Here is an 8,533-nt window from a genome sequence, read left to right on the forward strand (position 1 = left end):
AATTCTACATCATTTCCGATCAACGATATGTCATTCACATATTCTTATCAGAAAGGTTGTAGTGCTCCCACTCACTTTCTTGTAAATAGAGGCTTCACCGCAAGTCTGTATAAAACTATATGCTTTGATCAACTCATCAAAGCATATATTCCAACTCCGAGATGCTTGCACCAGTTCATAGATGGATCGCTGGAACTTGCACACTTTCTTAGCACCTTTAGGATTGAGAAAACCTTCTGGTTGCATCATATACAACTCTTCTTTAATAAATCCATTAAGGAATGCAGTTTTGAAATCCATTTGCCAGATTTCATAAAATGCAGCAATTGCTAACATGATTCGGATAGACTTTAAGCATCGATATGAGTGAGAAAATCTCATCGTAGTCAACACCTTGAACTTGTCGAAAACCTTTTGCAACAATTCAAGCTTTGTAGATAGTAACACTACTATCAACGTATGTCTTCCTCTTGAAGATCCATTTATTATCAATGTCTCACCAATCATTGGGCAAGTCAATCAAAGTCCATACTTTGTTCTCATACATGGATCCTATCTCGGATTTCATGGCCTCAAGCCATTTATCAGAATCTGGGCTCATCATCGCTTCCTCATAGTTCGTAGGTTCATCATGGTCTAGTAACATGACTTCCATAACATTACCGTACCACTCTGGTGCGGAACATGCTCTGGTTGACCTACGAGGTTCAGTAGTAACTTGATCCGAAGTTTCATGATCATTATCATTAGCTTCCTCACTGGTTGGTGCAGGCATCACAGGAACGGTTTTCTGTGATGAGCTACTTTCCAATTCGAGAGAAGGTACAATTACCTCATCAAGTTCTACTTTCCTCCCACTCACTTCTTTCGAGAGAAACTCCTTCTCTAGAAAGGATCCATTCTTAGCAACAAAGATCTTTCCTAAGGATATGTGATAGAAGGTGTACCCAACAGTTTCTTTTCGGTATCCTATGAAGACGCACTTCTCCGATTTGGGTTCGAGCTTATCAGGCTGAAGCTTCTTCACATAAGCATCGCAACCCCAAACTTTAAGAAACGACAGCTTAGGTTTCTTGCTAAACCACAGTTCATACGGTGTTGTCTCAACGGATTTAGCCGGTGCCCTATTTAACGTGAATGCAGCTGTCTCTAATGCATAACCCCAAAACAATAGTGGTAAATTGGTAAGAGACATCATAGATCGCACCATATCTAATAAAGTACGGTTACAACGTTCGGACACACCATTATGCTGTGGTGTTCTAGGTGGCATGAGTTGTTAAACTATTCCACATTATTTTAAATGTAGGCCAAACTCGTAACTCAAATATTCGCCTCCGCGATCAGACCGTAGGTTTATTTTCTGGTTATGATGATTCTCCACTTCACTCTGAAATTCTTTGAACTTTTCAAATGTTTCAGACTTGTGTTTCATCAAGTAGATATACCCATATCTGCTCAAATCACCTGTGAAGGTTAGAAAATAACGATACCCGCCACGAGCCTCAACACTCATCGGACCACATACATCGGTATGCATTATTTCCAATAAGTCGGTGGCTCGCTCCATTGTTTCGGAAAACAGAGTTTTAGTCATCTTGCCCATGAGGCATGGTTCACAAGTATCAAATGATTCGTAATCAAGTGATTCCAAAAATCCATCTGTATGGAGTTTCTTCATGCGCTTTACACCAATATGACCTAAACGGCAGTGCCACAAATATGTTGCACTATCATTATCAACTTTGCATCTTTTGGCATCAATATTATGAATATGTGTATCACTACGATCGAGATTCAATAAACCATTTACATTGGGTGTATGACCATAGAAGGTTTTATTCATGTAAACAGAACAACAATTATTCTCTGACCTAAATGAATAACCGTATCGCAATAAACATGATCCAATCATATTCATGCTCAACGCAAACACCAAATAACATTTATTTTGGTCCAACACTAATCTCGAAGGTAGAGGGAGTGTGCGATGGTGATCTTATCAACCTTGGAATCACTTCCAACAAACATCGTCACCTCGCTTTTAACTAGTCTCTGTTCATTTCTCAATTCCTGTTTCGAGTTACTAATCTTAGCAACTAAACTGGTATCAAATACCCTGGGGTTACTATGAACACTAGTAAAGTACACATCAATAACATGTATATCAAATATACCTTTGTTCACTTTGCCATCCTTCTTATCCGCCAAGTATTTGGGGTAGTTTCGCTTCCAGTGACCATTCCCTTTGCAGTAGAAGCACTCAGTTTCAGGCTTAGGTATAGCTGTGTGTTTCTTCACGGGAGTGGCAACTTGCTTGCCATTCTTTCTTGAAGTTCCCTTTCTTTTCCTTTGCCCCTTTTCTTGAAACTAGTGGTCTTGTTAACCATCAACATTTGATGATGTTTCTTGATTTCTACCTACGCCAATTTTAGCATCGCTAAGAGCTCTGGAATCGTTTTCGTCATCCCATGCATATTATAGTTCATCACGAAGTTCCAGTAACTTGGTGATAGTGACTAGAGAACTTTGTTAATCACTATCTTATCTGGAAGATTAACTCCCACTTGATTCAAGCGATTGTAGTAATCAGACATTCTGAGCACATGCTCACTGGTTGAGCTATTCTCCTCCATCTTATAGGAAAAGTACTTGTCAGAGGTCTCATATCTCTCGACTCGATCGGGCATGAGTCTGAAATACCAATTTTAGCTCTTGGAACATCTTATATGCTCTGTGCCGTTCAAAACTTTTTTGAAGTCCCGGTTCTAAGCCATAAAGCATGGCGCACTAAACTATCAAGTAGTCATCATACCGAGCTTGCCAAACGCTCATAACGTTTGCATCTGATCCTGCAATAGGTCTGTCACCTAGCGGTGCATCAAGGACATAATTCTTTTGTGCAGCAATGAGGATAATCCTCAGATCATGGACCCAGTCTGCATCATTGCTACTATCATCTTTCAACTTATTTTTCTCTAGGAACATATCAAAAATAAACGGGGAGCTACATTGCAAGCTATTAATCTACAACATAGATATGCAAATACTATCAGGACTAAGTTCATGATAAATTAAGTTCAATTAATCATATTACTTAAGAACTCCCACTTAGATAGACATCCCTCAAGTCATCTAAATGATACGTGATCCAAATCAACTAAACCATGTCCGATCATCCCGTGAGATGGAGTAGTTTTCAATGGTGAACATCTCTATGTTGATCATATCTACTATATGATTCACGTTCGACCTTTCAGTCTCTAGTGTTCCGAGGCCATGTCTGTACATGTTAGGCTCGTCAAGTTTAACCCGAGTATTCCACATGTGCAAAACTGTCTTGCACCCGTTGTATGTGAACGTAGAGCTTATCACACCCGATCATCACGTGGTGTCTCGGCACGACGAACTGTCGCAACGGTGCATACTTAGGGAGAACACTTATACCTTGAAATTTTAGTCAGGGATCATCTTATAATGCTACCGCTGTACTAAGCAAAATAAGATGCATAAAAGATAAACATCACATGCAATCAAAATATGTGACATGATATGGCCATCATCATCTTGTGCCTTTGATCTCCATCTCTAAAGCACCGTCATGATCTCCAACGTCACCGGCTAGACACCTTGATCTCCATCGTAGCGTCGTTGTCGTCTCGCCAACTATTGCTTCTACAACTATCGCTAACGCATAGTGATAAAGTAAAGCAATTACATGGTGATTGCATTTCATACAATAAAGCGACAACCATAAGGCTCCTGCCAGTTGTCGATAACTTTTACAAAACATGATCATGTCATACAATAACGTATATCACATCATGTCTTGGCCATATCACATCACAACATGCACTGCAAAAACAAGTTAGACGTCCTCTACTTTGTTGTTACAAGTTTTACGTGGCTGCTACGGGCTTCTGGTAAGAACCGTTCTTACCTACGCATCAAAACCACAAACTATGTTTCGTCAAGTTTGTTGTTTTAACCTTCAACAAGGACCGGCCGTAGTCAAATTCGATTCAACTTAAGTTGGAGAAACAGACACCCGTCAGCCACCTTTATGCAAAACAAGTTGCATGTCTGTCGGTGGAACCGGTCTCATGAACATGGTCATGTAAGGTTGGTCCGGGCCGCCTCATCCAACAAAACCGCCGAATCAAAATAAGACGTTGGTAGTAAGCAGTATGACTATGATCGCCCACAGCTCTTTGTGTTCTACTCGTGCATATCATCTACGCATAGACCTGGCTCGGATGCCACTGTTGGGGAACGTAGCATGCAATTTCAAAAAAATTCCTACACTCATGCAAGATCTATCTAGGAGATGCATAGCAACGAGAGGGGGAGAGTGTGTCCACGTACCCTCGTAGACCAAAAGCGGAAGCGTTTGACAACGCGGTTGATGTAGTCGAACTTCTTCTCGTTCCAACCGATCAAGCACCGAACGTACGGCACCTCCAAGTTCTGCACATGTTCAGCTCGATGACGTCCCTTGAACTCTTGATCCATCAAACTGTCGAGGGAGAGTTTCATCAGCACGACGGCGTGGTGACAGTGGTGGTGAAGTGATCCGCGCCGGGCTTCACCTAAGCACTATGACAATATGACTGGAGGCGTAAACTGTGGAGGGGGCCGCCGCACACGGCTAGGAATCAATGTTGTGTGTTCTAGCGGTGCCCCCCACATATATATAGGTGGGAGAGGAAGAGGGGCTGCAAGGGGCGCCCCAAGTAGGAGTAATCCTACTTGGGCGCCTCCTCCAAGTCAGCCTCCCCCCTTCCATATCCATCGGAGGGGGAAGGAAAGAGAGGGGGGAGGGGAAGGAAAGGGCCGAACCCTCCCCTTTCCTTCTCCCTCCCCTTCCTTTCCTTCTCCTCCTATTCAGCCTATAGGGGGCGCACCAGCCCCTTTTGGGGCTGGTCTGTCCAACTCTTGGCCCATTAGGCCCATATAGCTTGCCGGGGGTTGCCCGGAACCCCTTCCGGTGACCTGATAAGTACCCGGTACCCCCAGAACACTTCCAGTGTCTGAATACTATCGCCCTATATATGAATCTTTACCTCTCGACCATTTTGAGACTCCTCGTCATGTCTGTGGTCTCATCCGGGACTCCGAACAACATTCAGTCACCAAATCACATAACTCATATAATACAAATCATCATCGAATGTTAAGTGTGCGGACCCTACGGGTTCGAGAACTATGTAGACATGACCGAGACACCTCTCCGGTCAATAACCAACAACGGAACCTGGATGCTCATATTGGTTCCTACATATTCTACGAAGATCTTTATCGGTCAAGCCGTAATGACAACATACGTAATTCCCTTTGTCATCGGTATGTTACTTGCCCGAGATTCGATCGTCGGTGTCTTCATACCTAGTTCAATCTCGTTACCGGAAAGTCTCTTTACTCGTTACGTAATGCATCATCCCGCAACTAACTCATTAGTCACATTGCTTGGAAGCCTTATCATGATGTGCATTACCGAGAGGGCCCAGAGATACCTCTCCGATACTCGGAGTGACAAATCCTAATCTCGATCTATGCCAACCCAACAAATACCTTCGAAGATACCTGTAGAGCATCTTTATAATCACCCAGTTATGTTGTGACGTTTGATAGCACACAAGGTATTCCTCCGGTATTCGCGAGTTGCATAATCTCATAGTCAAAGGAATATGTATAAGTCATGAAGAAAGCAATAGCAATAAAACTTAACGATCATTATGCTAAGCTAACGGATGGGTCTTGTCCATCACATCATTCTCCTAATGATGTGATCCCATTCATCAAATGACAACACATGTCTATGGTTAGGAAACTTAACCATCTTTGATTAACGAGCTAGTTTAGTAGAGGCATACTAGGAACACTATGTTTTGTCTATGTATCCACACATGTATCAAGTTTCCGGTTAATACAATTCTAGCATGAATAATAAACATTTATCATGATATAAGGAAATATAAATAACAACTTTATTATTGCCTCTAGGGCATATTTCCTTCATCATGTGCAAGAGACAATGGACCAATCCATCCCTTTTTCCCGTTGATATACATCGGACTCGGATGACGATGGTCCCGATGAAGAAGTTGATGAGGAGGGGTTCACGCCGAAGGAGGCCGAAGCATTTAAGAAGGTATTCCAGCGGGATCACAAGACACCATTGTTCAAGGATCTTAGTCTCGCAGATGAAGGCGTTGTAGATGGTGGCAACTGTATATCTCTTGAGGTAGGCCAAGTTCTCACCGTGATTTGGAAGACGGCAAGAACGGGATGTATCCCGGTTGTGAGTTTGAATCCTTCTTGGAATTGAATATGTGGCTCGACAACTACTCAGTTACGCATTATCGTCCACATAGAGTGGCCAACTCGGACGTCAATGTGCGTTACACGGTTAAATGTGAAGTGCCAAGATGTCCATGGATTGTGCATGCAAGGCCATGGAAAGGAGGTCCCACTTGGCGCATAGTGAGTTGTGTACCAAGTCACTTGTGCCGACACAAGAATGCGGATGGCAAGCTTGTGTCCCAAGAACACAGACAACTCACGTCCGACTTCATCGCTTATAGGTTTTCCAACCAAATATCCACACTTCCAACAATGAGCATTAAGAGTGTTATTGACCTTGTGAAAGCCATCTTTCATTACAAGGTCAAGTACGGCAAGGCATGGAAGGCGAAGCAAGCCACATTCAAGATGTTGTATGGCAATTGGAAGGAAGCATACAATCGACTCCCTAGGTTGTTGTTAGCTATGGCCACCACAAACCCAGGCAAGGTTCACGTGGTTGAGCCTCATGGGCACCAAACATTGATTCACAACGGGAGGACCGTCCGAGTATTTGGCCGTGCATTTTGGGCCTTTGAGCAATGCATGAGGCCTTTTGAGCATTGTCGGCCCGTCATCGCCATTGATGGCATGTTCTTGACCGGACAATACAAGGGCACTATATTGGTTGCAATAGCAAGTGATGCCAATAACCGAGTGTTGCCTTTGGCTTTCGCTTTGGATGAGGTGGAGAACAATGATAACTGGGAGCGGTTCTTGCATCAGTTGAGAACAAGGATATTATCGGCTGAAAGGGAAATTTGTGTCATATCATATCGCCATCCAGGGATTCTAAACGTGGTGGTGGTTGACATTCCCAGACATGCAAAGTTGCACCATTGATGGTGCATGAGGCACTTTTGTGCAAACTTTTATAGGGCATGTAGTATCAAGGAGTTGGCCGATGATCTTAAACATTGTTGTCTCGCTTTCTCCGACAAGCGGTTCGCCAACTTCTACAATGCATTGCTCACACAAAAGAAACTTGATCCCGATGGTCTTGAATTTCTCAATAAGAACATTGTCGAAAGGAATAAGGGGGTACGTGCTTTCGATGAAGATGGATGGAGGTACGGTCAGATGACAAGCAACATGGAAGAGTGCTTCAATAGGGTGCTCAAGGGTGTACGTGCATTACCCGTGACAACAATAGTTCAATACACATTTGACAAGATGAATGTGTACTTTTTAAAGTACTCAATGGAGACGGATAAGCAGATTGCTGGTGAGAACAAGGAAAAGCACAAGTACAATTTCCCACCAAAGGTTGAAGAATGGTTGGAATTTCAATCATGGAAGGCAGACTCCCAAGAAGATGTACTATATGACGACAACGATTAGATGTATGAAGTGAAAGAGCCTGGAGGAACCACAAACGATGGCCACCAACACGGAGGCCGGGCTTTCAAGGTCTCCCTAACACGATGTGATTGCACTTGCATGAGGCCATCATTGCTTCACCTCCCATGCTCGCACTTGTTAAACGCATCCCGTGTTAGGAATGTGGACGTCAATCACCCTCTTATCATGCGGTGGTCCTAGTTATCAATCATGACGGTAAAGAATACATGGGCTCCCCGGTTTCAGCCATAATTGGACCAATCACAATGGTCGGAGTATCGTGGAGTTCAACTATGGCCGGACGTGGAATTGAAGGTCATTAGACGGGGAAGACGTAAGACAAAGCGTCTTAGAGGTGACATAGACGGATGGGGCCGTGGTGGCGGTTGAGAAACCGGCACTGTCCAATTCCAAGAGCCTCGTGAGCAATCCCGTTGTGGGGAGTGCAATGATGTGGGACACAACACAAGAACTTGTACCAAACCAAGCAATAGATCAAAGTAAAATGATGCAAGCACAAGCCAAGCAAATGGTAGCCAACCAAGTCAACCAAGGAGTAGCCAACCAAGTCAAACAAGTGCCAAGTGCCAAACCAATCAAATCAACCAAGCCATTGAGGAACTAGGCAACAAAGAATTGTACCTATATCAAGATTGTCTTAGGCGCCAGCGGCGGTTCGAAGGATCGTTTCGAAGAGGCTCGGAGGAAGAGTGTCGTAAAAGGAGAGGATGGAGTGGAAGAAACGAGAGGAGGAGAGGGCACGCCAAGCGAAACTTGCTCGTGAGGAGGAGGGGGCAAGAAAGCTTGCAAAGGCTCGCGAGGCGCTAGAGGAGGATGAGGCACGTGACAA

The sequence above is a fragment of the Triticum aestivum genome, chromosome 3D (genome assembly GCF_018294505.1).
Source record: "Triticum aestivum cultivar Chinese Spring chromosome 3D, IWGSC CS RefSeq v2.1, whole genome shotgun sequence".
Classification (NCBI taxonomy): domain Eukaryota; kingdom Viridiplantae; phylum Streptophyta; class Magnoliopsida; order Poales; family Poaceae; genus Triticum; species Triticum aestivum.